Source organism: Octopus sinensis, linkage group LG5 (assembly GCF_006345805.1).
Source record: "Octopus sinensis linkage group LG5, ASM634580v1, whole genome shotgun sequence".
Lineage (NCBI taxonomy): Eukaryota > Metazoa > Mollusca > Cephalopoda > Octopoda > Octopodidae > Octopus > Octopus sinensis.
In genome coordinates, this window is record NC_043001.1 from 117459066 (window position 1) to 117478042 (window position 18977).

An 18977-nucleotide genomic window follows, 5' to 3' on the forward strand; every position below is an offset into this window, starting at 1 on the left:
AGGCAGAGTGAAAGAATCACTCACTACAGTAAGTGAATTACTTTCATTTTATTCGTTGCCCACTGTGTGTGTGCGTTTGCGTGTGCTGTAAACCAGACTAAGAAAAGCATTTGACACACACACCAGAATGTGAGTTTTCTGTAAATTTTGCTTAACTGGAGTTTAAATTTTAAAAACTGGACCTGGCATGACGCGATGTATTGTACTCTTAAAAATGCAAGGTAAATTGTAATTGAAGAAATCCTATATTGTAGATTTGTATAACTCCCAAAGGGAGGCAGATAAAATCTGCCTTTTATAATAAGAGATATTATACAATATTATATTGAGGCGGCTAGCAGGCAGAATCGTTAGCACACCGGGCGAAATGCTTAGAGGTATTTCGTCCGCCGTTAGGTTTTGAGTTCGAATTCCGCCGAGGTCGACTTTGCCTTTTGGGGTCGATAAATTAGTACTAGTTACGTACTGGGGTCGATGTAATCGACTTAATCCTTTCTCTCAAAATTTGAGGCCTTGTGCTTCCCTAGAAAGGATTTATTAAAGTTGAAAAAGTATGACACACTGATATTCACATTTATTATATTAGATATGTTTAATTTTGGGAAAACTTTATTTTAATTAAAGTGTATTATATATATATATATATATATATATATATATATATATATATGTGTGGTGTGTGTGTGTGTGTGTGTGTGTGTGTTGTGTGTGTGTGTGTGTGCATATATGTATTAAAGAAAGCAAAAAATAAACAAAAATGATAGTGTTCAGTATGTTGGTTCAGTGTTCAATATGCTGTCCACAACAATTTTTGTCAGAGAGATAGTTAAACAAAGTTGTACATCACCTCTCTCTTTCTCTCATATACCCACTCTTTCTCTCTTTCTCTCTTATCATTACTCGCACTGCCACCATCAACACTACTACTTTTAATAAAACATCAGTCGCTCCCTAAATTTTTTGTCTCTCTTTCTCTCCCTCTCTTTTTCGTTTTCTTTCTCTCTTTTTTTCTCTCTCTCTTTCTCTCTCTCTCCGCCACCGCTTACGCCGTCTCTATGCTTACTATAACTCTCACCCCAGCACCGGAAATAGTAGAAGTGTCATTGAATAGTGAAAGAGATGGGGCCAATCTGTAACACAGAAATTAGTTTTCGCATTTATTATTTTATATTATATTATATTATATTATATTACATTATATATATATATATATATATATATATATATATATATATATATTTGTTATTATTGTTTTTACGTATTTTTGTATTTTTATTCGTGTAACATCGTCCGTTTTCCGTCCCTGTGTTGTATACTTTCGAGGCTTTCTTCCAAGGAATCTAATGCGCTTGGCTTAGATTTCCCTTGGGGGCTGCCCAGATCGGAGCAATCTCAAGATTAATCAGCCGAAATTGCGAAGATGATCCGCTTCTTGACTGATGACTGAGGGCTTCGAAAGTCCCGTCCGTGTTTTTTGTGTCGTCTTCTAAATGTTTCACGTTCTTGTCCCAGTTTGTATATTTTTTTTACTTTTACATATATATATATATATATATATATAATATATATATATATATATCATTAGCGTTGTTTTTAGTTTTTCAGCCTGTCCCTTTGTGAGTTGCACTTCTTCCTCGCTGGCAGTGATCGTGTTAATGTAAATTCTGGAGGAGACACACAATTTTACGAAGTGAAGCTGTTGTGTTGGATGATCTTTCTAAGACCACAGAGTATGTTTTTCCAGCTAGCCTGGGCGACGCTCAAATTGTTACGTTTATGAATATATATATATATATATATATATATATATATATATATATATATATAACGGGAAGCTTACGAAAATAAACAAAAGACGAAGGCAGGTGGAGTACAAACAAACAATTGTATTAGTATGGCTCTCAGGAATAGAAATAAAACAAGTCTTTTACGTTTCGAGCCTACACTCTTCAACAGAAAGATACACAGAAACGAAACACGGAGAGAAACAAGGAGAGAAAAAAAAGCGTGCAGGAGCTAACGATTTAACATGGCGGTCTGATTTCGGCCAGAAGTCAGAGATCAGACGTTAGACGCAAGAGGGATAGTAGGGGAGATAACAAGGTCAAATGACCTCGCCCCAACATAAGGGTGCGTGTGTGTATGAGATAGTATGTATGTGTGTATGAGATAGTATGTATGTGCGTATGAAAGGTCTGGACGTGTGTAAGTATGTATGATGTGATGCGTAATGTCGTATGGTGTAGTGTAGTGTGGTGGGAGGTGGGGAAAGCCCATGTGGGGTGTGGGTTCGGCTGGGGGTTGGGGTAGAGTGGGGGTAGTGGGGAGAGTGAAAGGGGGAGAGAAGAGAGGGAGGAGGGAGTATGTATATATGTATATATGTATGTATGTATGTATGTATATGTGTGTGTGTGTATACTAGCAGAGATACCCGGTGTTGCTCGGGATTAAAATGGAATGGCTTGTATATATATATATGAATATTACAGTTATGTTGAAACAGGTGATACGGGAAGGCGCAGTATTGACATCAAAACATTTGTGGAGTAAATTTTAAGGCTTTGAGTTTAATACACCAATTTGGACAGAATTATAATTTTTATGAGAATGGGATGGATCATATCTGAAAGCATCCCCAGATGTGAAGAACGAATTTGTACGTGGCCTGTTTCTGAGAGCTATTTTATTGGGCCTCTGTATAATCTGATGGGCTAAACGTTGTTTTAATGATTCAGTATTAAGTGCTGCAACATGCCTTTGCTGATCTTTGGAAAGTCTCATCTTCCTTCTCTCGTGAGACTCCATCAGACATGCTGCAGCATGCCTTTGCTGATCTCGGGAAAGTCTCATCACTCTTCTATCTTGAGGCTCTATTGCGCTGCGACAAACTATTGCTGATCTTGAGAAAGTCTCCTGTCCCTTATTTCCTGAGACTCTCACCATCGGTTTTCTGCTGAATCGGTGTTTCTGGAGAGATTACGTTTTTTCTTTGGTGGAATATTTTTTTTCAATATTGTAAACTAAAACTTATGGACATAGAAAACATATACATTAATCTCTATTTTTGTAAGGAGTTGTAACTATGTATGTTGTATGCCTGTATTTTTGTAAGCAGTGTAAATTAACCAAATGTAAGCAAATTGTAAATACCTTGCAACCTTGCAACTGCTGCGATAATTATGAAATGGTAATTGAACGGTAGACGTGTATTTTTATATATCTTGGGCGTGCACCTATTGGTTTTTGTCAAGAGTTTCACCACCAGCCGTTCTCGTCACACACACACATATATATATATATGAGTGTGTGTGTAGATGTGTGTGTGTGTTTAATAAAGTGCGCAATGAACGCGCAAAAACATACAGACAAATACACATTCATGTACAACATGTGACGATACACACACATACCCTTTCACATACAGTCACATACACATAGTAAGAGAAACACATAGACATAGATTCACGCATGTCAGTCGTCAAATATGTATATGTATGTGTAGATGTGTGTGTAATGTTTAATAAAGTGCCTAACGTGGAAACACACACACACACACAGTCGCAGAGACATACATACTCATATACACCCCAGATACACACTCATATACAAAATGGGACGTTGTCATCGTCGTGGTATAAAATGACCTTTACTATCTCGTATGTATCGAACGTGCAAAGAGGCACTCATACACACTCATATAAAATGTCTGGTACTATAATTGACTACAGAAAGATTACGTCTATGAAATGTTATATTGTTTTAATGGAAATAAAAGAAAAATTACATATTGACAGTCGCGGAGTGCAATACTATATAGTAAGAGAGACATACACAGACATACATTCACGCACGTCAGACGTCACATATGTTTATGTATGTATAGATGTGTGTGTGTGTGTTGAATAACTCCCTAATGCGGAAACACACACACACACACACACTGAGATAATCATACACCTTCATACACTCACACACATTCACTGACAGACACATACACACTTGTATACGAAATGTGCCGTTGTCGTCGTCGCCGTGGTATAAAATGTCCTGTACTATATTTGACTATAGAAAGATTATCTCTATAAAATATTATATTGCTATAATCTACACGTGTATGACACTCGTGGGGTGTGATATTATTATCTTGTAAAATTTGATTTAATTTGGTGCAGCTATTTGAGAATGCATTGGGAACAGACAGACAGACAGAGACAAAAAGATTTATATATATAGATTAACCAAAGTACATGTATGAACTGCTGATTTAACGGTAAATGCCGCAATAATAATAGATAAATTTCTTAATATCATATATTAAGCGCGTGTATTAAATGTTAATTCAAGGGTTAATAAACTGTAAATACCTTGCAACGTTTCAACTACTGCAATAATTATCAACTGGTAATTGAACAGTAAATGTGTATTTTTAAAATACCTTGGACTTGAAACAATATTATAGTCTTATCATATTAGAAAGTGAAACAATATTCACTTTTGACACGTGATACCGAACCAGTTTAAAAGATTCCTCTGGGCCCGCATTAAGCAAGAAGTAATGCATGTGTAAAATTTGAATGGAATCGGTTGGGTAGTTCTCAAGTTTTAGGGATTCACACATACAGACTGGGACACATTCTCAGTTTTTATATATATATGTATATATATATATATATATATATCTGCATATATATATAAGGCAAGATGTGTGTGTGTACGTGATTGTAGTTTATGCCCATCCACAAATTAGCACGCATGTCGCCCAAATTTTAGGAGGACATTCGTCAACTTATTTTTTTTTCCCGAGGCATCCGTGGATAACGGTAAAATTCTATTTTCAACCATAGCTTTTAGCTATAAAAATATCAGCCATAGCTTTTTGACGGCGTCTAACAAAAAAAAGAACAAGATAAAGAAAAGTGGAAGAGGGGCAGAGAGTTTCACGGGAAAGACAAAGTGAGAGAGGGAGAGAGAGAGTAAGTGACGACGTTCATAAAAATCTATTTTCAGCCACAGCTTTTTGACGGCGTCTAACAAAAAAAATAAGATAAAGAAAAGTGGAAGAAGGAGGCAGAGAGTTTCACGGGAAAGACAAAGTGAGAGAGAGAGAGAGAGAGAGAGAGAGAGAGAGAGAGAGAGAGTAAGTGACAACGTTCATAAAAATCTATTTTCAGCCACAGCTTTTTGACGGCGTCGAACAAAAAAAAGCAAGATAAAGAAGAGTGGAAGAGAAGCAGTTTCACGGCATCTAAACAAAAAAAAGGGAAAGACAAAGTGAGAGATAGAGAGAGGGAGAGAGAGAGAGAGAGAGAGAGAGAGAGTAAGTGACGACGTTCATAAAAAATGAAATGTAAAATGTCTTGTTTTTTTCTTAAATACGAGATATAGTGTTCAAATTCAGGATATTTTTGAAAGACACTATATTTTATAATCATAGTATATATACTTTCTCACACAACAATCACAATATATTTATTTTAAATCATTTATTTATTTTAAATCGTTCATCTTTCTCCCCCCTCTCTCTCTTACACACGCATTACTTTGGGTGCGAAAGAGTTTTGTTTTTATTTTACGCCGTGTAAAAAAGTGTTTTGTTCAGAGTCGATATTACTTAGTTTGGTTTGAAATAAAGAACTTGATTAGCTTAATAATCGTAAATTAATCCCGGGCAAGACCGGGTTATACTGCTAGTATATAATATAATATAATATAATGTAAATAGATAACAAGGATGTACAGGTGTTACTTATTTACATTCTGTTCACCTAACTTGAAGCTGTGCGAACTATACCGAACTGGCAAGGTGCCTCAGTTTAAGTACCTAATTACGTAATTCAACTGAATCTTAATTTTATATATATATATATATATATATATAGGCAATAATTCGGATAAACAAATAAGATATATTAAATATATTAAATATAACATTCTGGGTGTGAAATACAAAATATGTATATATGTATACATGCAAAACGACAGAAAGCAATCGGTGGAGACTTTCAGATGATGGATTTTTAAGTATCGATATATAAATATTTAAATTAATAGGTCCAATTTACACAGACTACAATCAGCAGAAAAATTAAAGAGTTGGAAGAAATATTTTAGTAGGTTCGAAGCTATAGCAAAAGACACTTGCCCAAGGTGCCACGCAGTGGGACTAAACCCAGAACCATGTGGTTGGGAAACACACCGATGATGATCAGGGCTGTCCACTCTTGACCGAGGACAAAAAGTACACTGACCACTGCCCATGCAAAATACCAACAATGCCTGTGCATGAGGTTATTGCACCAGCAATCGGCTGTATTCCTCACACACACACATACACACACACACGTGTGCGTGTGTGTGTGTGTGTGTATGTAATGACGTAATGTTGATGTTTTAAGGCAGCGGAGAAATGAATGAAGAATGGTAGTTGCTTGGTTATTAATATGGTCATTTATTAAGTTGATCATTATGTTAGTCGTTACAATAATTAAGATATATGTTGGGTTGGCAACTAAGTTCCTGCCGTCTATTAAATTAAAATTTTTTTAAAGGTTTAATAAAAAAAATAACAACTAATTAATCAATAATGTATTCACCTTTGTTGTTTATAACTTCTTCCCAACGTTCAACAAGATTTTCAATACCTCGTTGGTAGAAATCACCTGATTTCGACTCGAAAAATTGATCCAACCAAGCTCTCAATTCTGCATCAGTATAGCATTTAAAAGAGATCGAAAAAGGTGGAAATCCGTTGGTGCCACATCAGGAGAGTATGGCGGGTGTGGCAGCACTTCTCAGCCATGCGTTTGAATGGCTTCCTTGGTCATATTGTCGATATGAGGGCGGGCGTTGTCGTGCAGCAGAACTCCATGCTGCCGATTGGGTCTTTTCTCTTGAATAGCCGTGTTGAGTCGTTACGCTTAGAGTTCCGCGTTGACCGTTTGATTCCGTTCAAGCAATTCGTAATGGATAATCCCTTCCTAGTCCCACCATACACACAACATCGTTTTACGCGGATGAAGATCTTGTTTCATGCGCGGTGTCGCTTGTTTACCGGGGCTAAGCCATTCCTTACGCTGCTTCATATTGATGTACAGGCACCATTTTTCGACGCGAGTAACGATTCGGTAAAGAAATCGTTGCTTGTGTCCATGAGTTGAGCGGTGACGAGCAAGCAAACCAACGGAGATTGTGGCTCGTTGATTTTTGTTTTTGTCACTTAAAGCATGCAGATCCCATGCTCCATACTTCTGAACCTTTCCCATCGAGTGAAGATGCTTCTCTATAGCAGTGTGGGAGCATTCCATTTTCTTTGCCAGTTCCCTTATCAAGAATTTTGACGAGAATTTTCGTGCAAAAGTTGGTTTGATCGCTCTTCATCGAATTCAACTGGACGGCCAGAACGAGGTGCGTCTTTGAGGTCAAAATTTCCATTTTTGAACTTGGCATACCAATCACGAGCGGTTTTTTTAGCTATGGCACCATCTCCATACACTGCACAAATGTCACGAGCCTTAGAACCGTGATTAAAAGCAAAAAGAAGGAGGTGTCGAAAATGCTCGTTTTTCTTAACTTGACATTGCATTTTAATGATCTGAAAATAAACAAAAATTAACTAAAATTATCTAGAAAAAAATAAATTAAATAGATTCCAAAATTATTCAAAAATAGAATTCTCGAAAAAAATAGATTTCAAAATTTAAAAACGTAATAAATTCCAAAATTTAAAAAGCTGCGGGAACTTAGTTGCCAACCCAACACAAATTTGTCGAACTGCTTGTGTGTACTCAGTTTGCTGTAGATCTGAAGTCTGTTTTGTATAATATTTAGTAGTTTCATCTCTGTGACTTCTAGGGAGAAAGACAATAAAATGAATGTATGCAGATAGGCTAACAAGCTAGTGTGAAAAGCAAAATATACAGTTTGAAAGAAGTATCTAAAACTAGTTTTTAAACAGAATGGCTATTGGTGTCTACTAGAGTTCCATAGTTAAAAAATACTTGTGAACCACTGTTCTAGATGGACTAAGAGTAGATTTATCATCAGTTCAGTATGCTTTCTTTTTCACTCAACTTTATAACGTTAGACATATTAATGTTATAAAGCTGGACAACAAACGTCAGTTAGTGTGCATAACTTCTTTTCACTGTCTTACATCATTATAGTTGGTCTGTTGTTCTTGCATGTTGTTGAAGTCTGGACAAGGACAGTTCACCAGTATTACGTGTGGTTATGCCCTTCACATCATTGTAGAATCTAATATTTGTTTCCACAAGATTATTTTTTCCTGAGGATCTCATTATATAATATTCTAACCACGTCAGCATGTCTCTTAGTAGGTAATATCGTGATGGCATTTTCGAATAGCTGATAGTCAAATGTGAATTCTACAGAGCCTACATCTCCTGTTAGACTTGTTAACCAATCGCTTAACCAACGAATCAAACAGTTTTCCTGTGTCTTTGCTGGCATGAATTATCTTATCCTCACTACATGCGATTTGTGTGGAATGTTCTCATGCCCCAGAGTTCTGATAGTTCACTCCGACACTTGCGGTTCTTTGGCGATGGCACTCATTGAATCGCAGCATTCTTGTAGTATCCGAAAGCCTTGAGGTTCTTTGGCGATGGCACTCATTGAATCGCAGCATTCTTGTAGTATCCGAAAACCTTATTTGAAACATTGCAGCCTGAGGCTTCCAATTCCAGATTTGCATCATTTAGAAAGTTGACAATTTCTAAGTCACTGTGTTTCGTACATATAGCAATAATGACATATAGCAATAATGACATATAGCAATAATGACATATAGCAATAATGACATATAGCAATAATGACATATAGCAATAATGACATATAGCAATAATGACATATAGCAATAATGACATATAGCAATAATGACATATAGCAATAATGACTGCATATCTTCCCACTTCTTGTTTTTGCATTTTATCTGCTTCGGAGAATCTCAAAGAAATGAAAACCTTTCAATTGGATTGAAAAGAGTAATATACTCATAATTAAGTGTCCTAAAATACCTCTAGAACCCTGTATATGTACGTATATGCATGTATACATCCATGTTTGCGTATATATATATATATATATATATATATATATATATATATATATATATATATATATATATATAATATATATATATATATGTGTGTGTGTGTGTGTATATATTTGAGAGAGAGAGAGAGAGAGAGAGAGAGAGAGAGAGAGAGAGAAGATGAAAAAACACAGAAGATTTGTTTTACAGGATTTAAGAGTCTATTAGAACCATGATAATAAAGATATTGTACAATTTTGTACAAAATAAGGTTTTGTTCTTTCAACATAATTGAAGTAAGGGCCGATTTCACATTGCTCATCAAACTGAGAGTTAAAAGAGATAAATTGCTAGGGGTAAAAAATATTGATAGGAGAGATAATTGTTCACTCATTTATTTTGCACTAAAGAGAGGTAAATCTATAATTTTTATTTATTTATTTATTTATTTATTTATTTATTTATTTATTTATTGTGTTCCCTGCTTTATTCTGCCTTACATTCTGCACGCACATTTATCCTCATACATTAAAATCCAACTTAAGAATTTTAATGTCTCATATTCACTTGATGTTTACGATTAATTAATTTCTTCTTATAAATTCATTTATTCGACAGATAACTAAATAAAACCCCTACAGAAGAGGAACATCAACCACGTCGAATGCGTTAATCTTGGTAAGTCTGTGAAGGCCGTTTCCCACCAGATGAAATCATAACGGAAAAAAATGAGTTTGTTATAATAATACTGGATATGAGTTTCCCTGAATTTCTGGATTTATCTTTTTCATATATTTGTCAAGGTTTATATACCTACGGACTAAGTCATTTGGTATCGACTAATTGAATTGGTGTTGTATTCTGCGCTGTGCTTATGGCCGAAATATTTAACTCTTTGCAGCTCAGTATATGTATATATTTATTCCTATTTATCGGAATGGAAAAAATCCGTGATTGTCCTTCTATTATAATTCATTTCCTTCTAAAATGCATTACAAGAATATTGACTCAACTTCAGTATTTCATTGATATTCTATTCTATCAACCACGAAAATGTAGACGGCCAAATTGTTCCTGACAGAATTTGAACTCAAGAACCCTAAGGGACGTAACTAAATATTTTATCCGGGATTTATCTGAATTTTTTAAAGAAAGGAAAGTATGTTTTGAGGGAAGAAGCGATTGATCTGCTGTATCATAACTTTCATGGGGGTGTTGAGCCAATTGCATTTATGCAGGTAAATAATGTCATCGTTGTCGGTGGCGGCAATCGTAATCCATCGGGGTCGAGAATGGCAGCTTTTATGGACCCGTATGTAACTATGTAGGCTAATGCGGGCTGCAGAATCGGTTATTTATTGAGGCGCTATGTTTGTTGCTTAGCACTGCATTTTACGCTCACATTTTACAATCAGATGCTTGTTTCGTGCCGAGGCGATGTTTTGGGCTTCATCATGGCTGATGCTTTCCACTTATGCCGTTCATTCGCCAACGATCCCCATCCCCATTCGTATAATATTCATGCCACATGTTTTCGCATTTCAATTTTCTTTAAGTACAAATACGTTTTTGAGCCGCTTTCTTTGTCCGACTTACTTGGGTTTCCTTCATTCAGTTGCGACTAAGATAGTTGTTAGAAAAATCCATGGCTTAATATTCGCAACACACATTGATTCATTCACTCTCCCCACCCCTTTCTCTCTGTCTGCCCTCCTCTCTCCCCACACTGCAACCTCCTTGACTGCAAGCCTCTTGATTATTATGTGTGGGACGCAGTTGAGCGAGAGACCAACAAAACTCCTTGTAACAATCCTTGAACTGAAGGCAAGGATTATGGCAGCATTTACCAACTTAAACAAGGAGACCGTCCAGAAGAGTTGTAGGAGATTCCGAAGTTGTCTGCAGGTCGTGGTTGAAGCTAATGGGGATTTTATTGAATAAATTTACTCTATATTTTTCAAGATATTTTAATGAAATTTTAGTAAATATAGCTGTTAAAAATGAGATGTCAGTGTTATTTTCATTTTTACGTAATTTTGACGGCAATTCATTCACTGCACCTTGTATGTTTATATATATATATATATATATATATATATGTATGTATGTATGTATTATACATATAATATAATATAATATAAAAAAATAATATATATATATGCACGCATGCACACACACAGCACCATGACAAATGCCAATCACGCACACACACACAACACCAAGACAATCACACACACGGTTGACAAACGGCACACATATACACACACCATGCTACCAAATTTAAAAAAAAACACATCTATTTACACCACAATGGACCCTGGGACCAATCAAAAACAGCCCCCCCCCACACACACACACAAACACATATATACATATATACACACACACAAAGACACACACACTCACACCATTCTGATATCCATACAGACACACATATACACACACATGCACACACACAGCACCATGACAAATGCCAATCACGCAAATACACACACATACACACACATATACACACAACACCAAGACAATCACACACACGGTTGACAAACGGGCACACATACACACACACCGTCCTATCAAATTTTACAAACACAGACATATCTATTCACACCACATATGTATATACACACACACAAAGACACACACACACTCGCACCATTCTGACCTCTAAAGACCAATCCCCCAAATCATTGATGCGTGAAGGAGAGACAAAAGAAGAAATTGTTTTCAGTTCCACATTACTCTTCCTTCCCCCCACCCAAACACACCTACAGTGTCTCTTGAAATAGAAAATAGTATTTTACGATAACATGGTGGACAGGTCAGTTTGAGCTTCCCTACTACTATAATGTAAAATTTTTTGAACTCATAATATTCTGTGCGTGTATACCAATATTCTACTGAACTTTTTAATAATTCCTTCTGGAAATTATCTTTAACATTTTCTTGAGAATGTATATTTATGTTGTAATCTTTTGTGCCCAATATTTTAATGAACTTGTTAAACTTTTTTATGTCCTTAACATGTTCTTGTTACCAAAGAATGTATATATGTTTTGTGGCATTTTGTGACAACAAATAATTAACACAACGAAAATTTTACATGTTACTTTTGACAATCTTTTTCTAAAGAGTGAAACGGTAAAGTAAATAAACATATTTTCAAATTGCATTTTCAAACCTTCTTTCGTATATATATATATATATATATATATATATATATATATATATATATATATATATATATATATATATTAATATATATATATATATATATATATATATATATATATATGCATATATACACACATACATGTACATGCCTACATGTATATGTATATGTACATACATAATGCGAAAACTAATTTCTGTGTGTCAGTGTGTCACCCTTAGACCCCTTCTCTCACTATTCAATGACACTCCTACTATTTCTCATGATGGGGTGAGAGTAATAGTAGTCATAGAGACGGTGGGGATGGTGACCAAGACAGTGAGACAGAGAGAGAAAGAGAGGAAGAGAAATAGAGACAAAGAAATTTAGAGAGATTTGATGATGTTTTGTTAAAAGTAGTGGTGTTGATGGCGGTAGTGGGAGTAATAAGAGAGAGAGAGAGAGAGAGAGAGAGGAGAGAGAGAGGGAGAGAAAGAGTGGGTGAGAGAGAGAGGGAGATAATATACAATGAATATTCGCAACATCAGTGTGTGTTTCATTCATTTTTTCCTATATCAGAGGCGACGAATTCTCTCCGATCTTCGCAGCGAGTAGACGCAATTGACAAGGTCCCCAAAGCTGAAATATATCTGGCCTTCTCTCTGGCCACTGCTGAGACGAATTTTCGACCCCCTCTGATATCTATTCTGCTTTTAATACATCACGTTCATAAGTGATGTTGTCTCTAGAACTAATGTTAGACTAAGTGGGCTATCGACAATGTGTATACATTAGACATGATATGTATATGGCTATTTTAGTTATGTACAAACTGAAGGTAAAATCTTGAGCGGATAGAAAGGAAATAAACAAAATAATCATATATTGCTCTGCCGACAGATTGCTTTAAAAGCTGTTTCCGCAAACAAAATTCTACTTACTCAAAAATGAGAAAAAGGATATCTCAGATTTATCCAGCTGTGCATGGTAGTTGACAGAACGGTATCTTGAAAATGTCGATATCAATCATCGAACATGGTATACTTACATAAATGTGGCAAAGCTGTCACCTAGCAACAGCAGAGAAATACTGCATTATAACAAACCAAATAACATCATAACATTTGTAAACAATATCATCGTGACTACATGTAAGTCGACAACAACAGAGTAAACGTAGGCAAAGAGGGAATTTCAGACATCTGCTGCTCTGAAGAGGCAAGCTAGAGCAAGTGGTTTTAAGCAGGAAATGATGAGTAGAATATAGGATTAACGAGGGCAGTTCAGAGGAACTGCCTAGACAGTTCAGAGGAACAGAATCCATGATAGCAGAGGTAGAATAGATAGAGAGGCGGGGATGACATTACATTAGCATATTGTAGATCAGATGCTGGTGTGTGTATGTTAGTCAATATATGCCTGTCAGTTGGGTTGCCCTATTTTGGGTGCAATATGGAATGTACACGTAGTAGCATTTCTGTAGTACACCTGAAACCAGCACATCATAGTATATCCTAGCCAAGTTCTTAATGAGGCAACAACTGCCGTAAGTAGTTACTGCAAAATGGTGTACACAACGACAACCTTGTGGGATTGAGGAATATTTCTTTACGTTGCACATAATTCCGCCATATGAAGAGAAACCAATTCTTCCATTTGAAATGCTTTGTATGTTAGATAATACTCATTCTTCAAATATAATGCTACACCATCCGAACTTCAGCACCCCCCCCCATGGAACCTTAGGATGCCAGAATGCATTAGCTTCCTTTAGTTTTTTAACGGAAAAAATTTATATATATATATATATTATAATCTCTGGTGTGCATATATATATATATAATAGTATATATAGATATATATATATAATATATAAATATAATATAATATATATATCTATATATGCACACACCCCACCGATTATATATATATATACATACCTACATTATATATGTATATATATATGTATGTATATTTATGTATGCATGTACGTAAGAACATATGTTATATACATATACGTACGCACACTCACACATGCATATACACATAAGTATGTATATATACATAAATGTATATTTATTCGCATGCAAGCATATATATATATATATGTATATGTATGTATGCCTGTATATGTTTGCGCGCACTCACAAATTTTGCGTCTGTGGATGAGTATATAAATGTATATGACTAGCAGCAGCAGCAGGAGAAGAAGAAGAAGAAGAAGAAGAAGAAGAAGAAGAAGAAGAAGAAGAAGAAGAAGAAGAAGAAGAAGAAGAAGAAGAGCAATAACAGCAACAACAATAAGGACAATGGTGTAGAAAAGATGTCAAAGAAAAATATGGAGGTAAAGGATGATAAAGATGGGGAAGTAAGAGATGGGAGGGGTGGGGTGGACTGAGTGAATGGAAAGAGAAAAAATGCAAAAAGCTGGTCAGATGAGCCTGGAATGCTTTTTGCGAATCGGCTTAACATTACACTATGTTGTGGCCAAATGCATTCAGCTTTTTATCTGCATTGCGGTACTTTAAATCACTGATAATACGTAGATCCTGCCCATACACCGCTTGGTATAGACTAGCGGTTGATGGGAACCTGTGGGTTGTGTTTTAATTACCTAAATCCTAAAGAAAGAAAACAATATGCAATATAATTCTGGAAATAGATATCTCTCGTTATCCTTTCCATAATATCGGGAAATGCAAAATAACACAAAGAGAGACAGAGCAGGAATGGAATCGAATGAACTTATTGACCGAGTTAGTTTCCACATTGACTTAAGTTTCTTACGTAGGACCTAAAAGATCATGCATAAAATTATTGAACCAACAAGGGAGCCTCTACACAGTCTCTCCACCTGCCGGAAATAGCCTCCAAATTTCAACATACCACACTCTATTATCTTTGGGAAAGACATGGTGAATAACGTAGTTTCACATACATACATACACACACACATACATACATACATACATACATACATACATACATACACACATATATACATACATACATACATACATACATACATACATACATACATACACACACATACATACATACATACATACATACATACATACATACATACATACATACATACATACATGCATACATACATGCAATACATACATACATACATACATAAATACATACATACATACATACATACGCACATACATACATACATACATACATAAATACATACATAATAAATACATACTACATACATACATACATACATACTTACATACATACATACATACTTACATACATACATACATACATACATACATACATACATACATACATACATACATACATACATACATACATACATACATACATCATGGCACCGTCAACATCGGACGTGCAGATGTAGAGGAGCTTTTAAAAAGTTCGTCTTGAATGCCTTCCTCTAGAAATATTTCCATCGATAACTGGTTTATTTCTCCTACTGCAGAAAAAAAAAATAGTTATATGCTAGGATCTTCAACTGCTCGAAAAAGCAATGTAACTGATAATTTCATTGTAGACGACCTGAAGATTTAAGCAAAAAGTGTTAACAATGTCCCAAAACAACCGGAATTATTTACATTATCTGATATAGACATGGAATTTGGCCAAAAGGAATGTTCATATTTGGTTATAGAACGAGGAAAGTCCGCCTCTCAAACCCAAAACCTGTGCATCAATGGTCTCTCTCTGTCTTCCCCATTCCATACAAAGAATGTTACAAGTACCTAGGCATAGACGAAAATGTATAATATGAAGGCACTGTGACTAAAAATAGAGTAACCCGAGAATATTACACCAGACTTAGGAAAATATGACATTCGGAGCTCTTCTCTTACAACAAAACAATACCCCACAATGAATTTGCAGTACCAGTGCTGATCCCAACATTTAGGATACTTGATTGGTCTGTAAGGAAATCCACTCCATAGATGTCAAAACCTGCAAAATCCTGACAGCTGGGAACTTCCACAGAAACAGTGATGTTGACAGGCTCTACCTAAGAAGAAATGAAGGTGGTAGAGGCCCGGGATCAGTGCGGACGGCCTTCAAATGCCATATGATATCACTCAGGCAGCACCTGCTAAACAACAGCAGCAAAAATAAATATATTAATGCAGTGCTGAAAGGAGAAATGAGCAACATTTTATGAGTTGGCAGTGAGCTCCTCTAGACGCACTCTCTTCCTGATGATCTCCTATACAGCCCTAAAACAGCTGGGGTATCTTGCCTCAGAGAAGACCTGGATGAAAGCACTCAGCATACAGAAAAAAAGGTTATGCATGGGTATGTTGCCCGAAAGCTTGAAGAAGTTAGTAGAACTGACACGAAGTGCAGCCTCTCTTAGACACAAGACCACTACATCATATCATACTTTGAAGGCTATGCCTTTGCAATCCAGGAACAAGAAATTGCCACAAAGTACCTGGTGAACAAGAGAGACAGTAACGCTCTTGCAATCCTAAAGTGCAACCGCATGTGTTGGCTATGTCATGTTTCTGTGGAAGACATCATGCATATGATTAGCAGCTGTACTAAAATGTCGTCACGGTACTACCGCCCTATGCAGCACGATGTTGTTGCTAAAACAATTTGCAATGCCATCTGCAAAAAAAGACTGTCCTGAAATAAACTTAGAAAATCCCTATGTTATGGAATACCTTCATAAAGACCAATTCAAGGAATACTGGTGGAATATTGCCATCAAAACGTCTGTCAAATATTAACATAACAGACCGGATATTGCTGTTTGGAACAGAGGGGCACGGGTATGTATCATCATAGAGGTCGGCTGCCCTGCAGGTATAAATAACTCTTTGGAAATCCAAGAAAATGAGGATATCTAGGGACAACTGCTTCGAAACCTCCAGCTTCTAAATCTAGACTATGAATTCATATTCATACCAATAATAATTTGAACACCAGGTTTTGTTAATAAATACTTAAAGATGAATCTAGATAACTGAGATTTTCAGAAAGAGAAATCGACTGGCTAATCCGTACATTACAAATGCAATCTATGAGTGGAACAGTAAAAGTATGCAAGACTTTTCTCAAGTTCCAAATGTGAATTTGTCTGTGCTAGCAAACATCCCAAAGATGGAGACTTGTATCTTTGTTGGAAACCGGCTCCCTCTTCTATGGAACATTTAGCCCTAGAGTAACCATCAACGCTTCCTGTCGGTTTTGACACATTTCACTGTAAATAGATATATTTGCGAAGGCTTGGTAAGTATCACCGCTAGCGAGGACATACTACCCTGGACTGACGAGGGGCAGGACCCAGAAACATGCATGTCTCCAGGTTGCTAGTTCTAGCTGGTGGGGGTGCTTTCCTCCCCTTTGCAAATATAAGGTCACAGCAAATGTGTCAAAGCCGACAGGAAGCGTCGATGCTTCTTAGGGTTATATAGCGGTGGTGTAATTCCCTCTACGGAACTGTCACGTTAGGTTGACTTTATACAACCATTCTATATTTATATATATTTGTATATATACGTATTTATATATATATACGTATGTCCATAAGTATATATATATATATATAATGTGTTGTGTGTGTGTGTGTATACATATGCATATATATATATTATATATATATATATATATATATATATATATATATATTATATATATATATATAAATTCAAACCCAAACTAAATAAACAATAATACTACTACTTAGATGTACTGTTTCTACTGCAACGACCACTACCACTAACAACAACAACAGTACTAATGATGTTCATTATGATGATAGCAGGAAAACACTAGCTAAGTCAATATCAAAGTCAGTAAAAATTATCTTATTTTGGGGTTTAAAGTTCTATCACAGCTACTCCTACCACCACCACCACCACCACCACCACCGCAAACAACAACAACAACAATAAAGGAGATTATAATGATGATGATGATGATAACTGAAATGTAAAAATCGCTGGGAAAGGTTTACATTTCTAAAAATAGTCCAACGGTTACTGCTTGGCCAGGGTCAAAATACAGGTCTATTGACATGTTCAACAAATCGTAACGCCTAAATCCAAGTAATTTATTTAGATCACACACTGATTGGTTAGAATACAGATTGCAAAAATTAACATTCTGGAGCCTATACAAATGTATTTAAGCCACCTCGCTACAGTTGTAAATTACAAAACATAACTGTTATCACGACTACATGGACCTGAAGATTATATAGTTTAATGCATGAAAGTACTAGTTTAATCAGAATGGACATTTAATATTCTATAATTTCTTTATATTATATTATATTATATTATTGTAAATAAAACGTGAAAATCAAAGTTGGAATTTCTTTGAGTAATATATTCTATACACAATCATAGACACCCATTTGTGGTGTGTATGTTATATATATATATATATTATATATCTATATATATTATATATATATATATATATATATATGCATATATATATATGCATATATATTGTGTATATATATATATATATATATATATATATATATATATATATATATATATATATATATATTATAATATATATATATGCATATTACATACGTATATGTACATACTTACATATATACGTATATACATATGCATATGTGGGTACAGGACATCACAGAACGGAAACAACATAAAATACGAAAACATGGGCATTCTTTTGATATAACTCGACAAAATCAAAACACTTCACTTCGGGTACTTCCGCGGAAGCAAATGACAGTTCGATTCTGTTTTCTGGTTGGAAATTTGCGGATTTTACCTACACACC

General features: G+C 35.5%; 1 protein-coding gene across 2 annotated transcripts in view; it reads left to right on the plus strand.

Annotated features, from left to right (window-relative positions):
• The window catches only part of LOC118763415, a 28632-nt gene extending 17622 nt beyond the window's left edge, over positions 1–11010 (plus strand). For both annotated transcript variants that reach the window (XM_036503013.1, XM_036503014.1), the window contains one exon: positions 9671–11010. The gene's annotated coding sequence lies outside the window, so the exon portion shown is untranslated. The remainder of the gene's footprint in view (positions 1–9670) is intronic.
• Positions 11011–18977: the final 7967 nt, after the last annotated feature.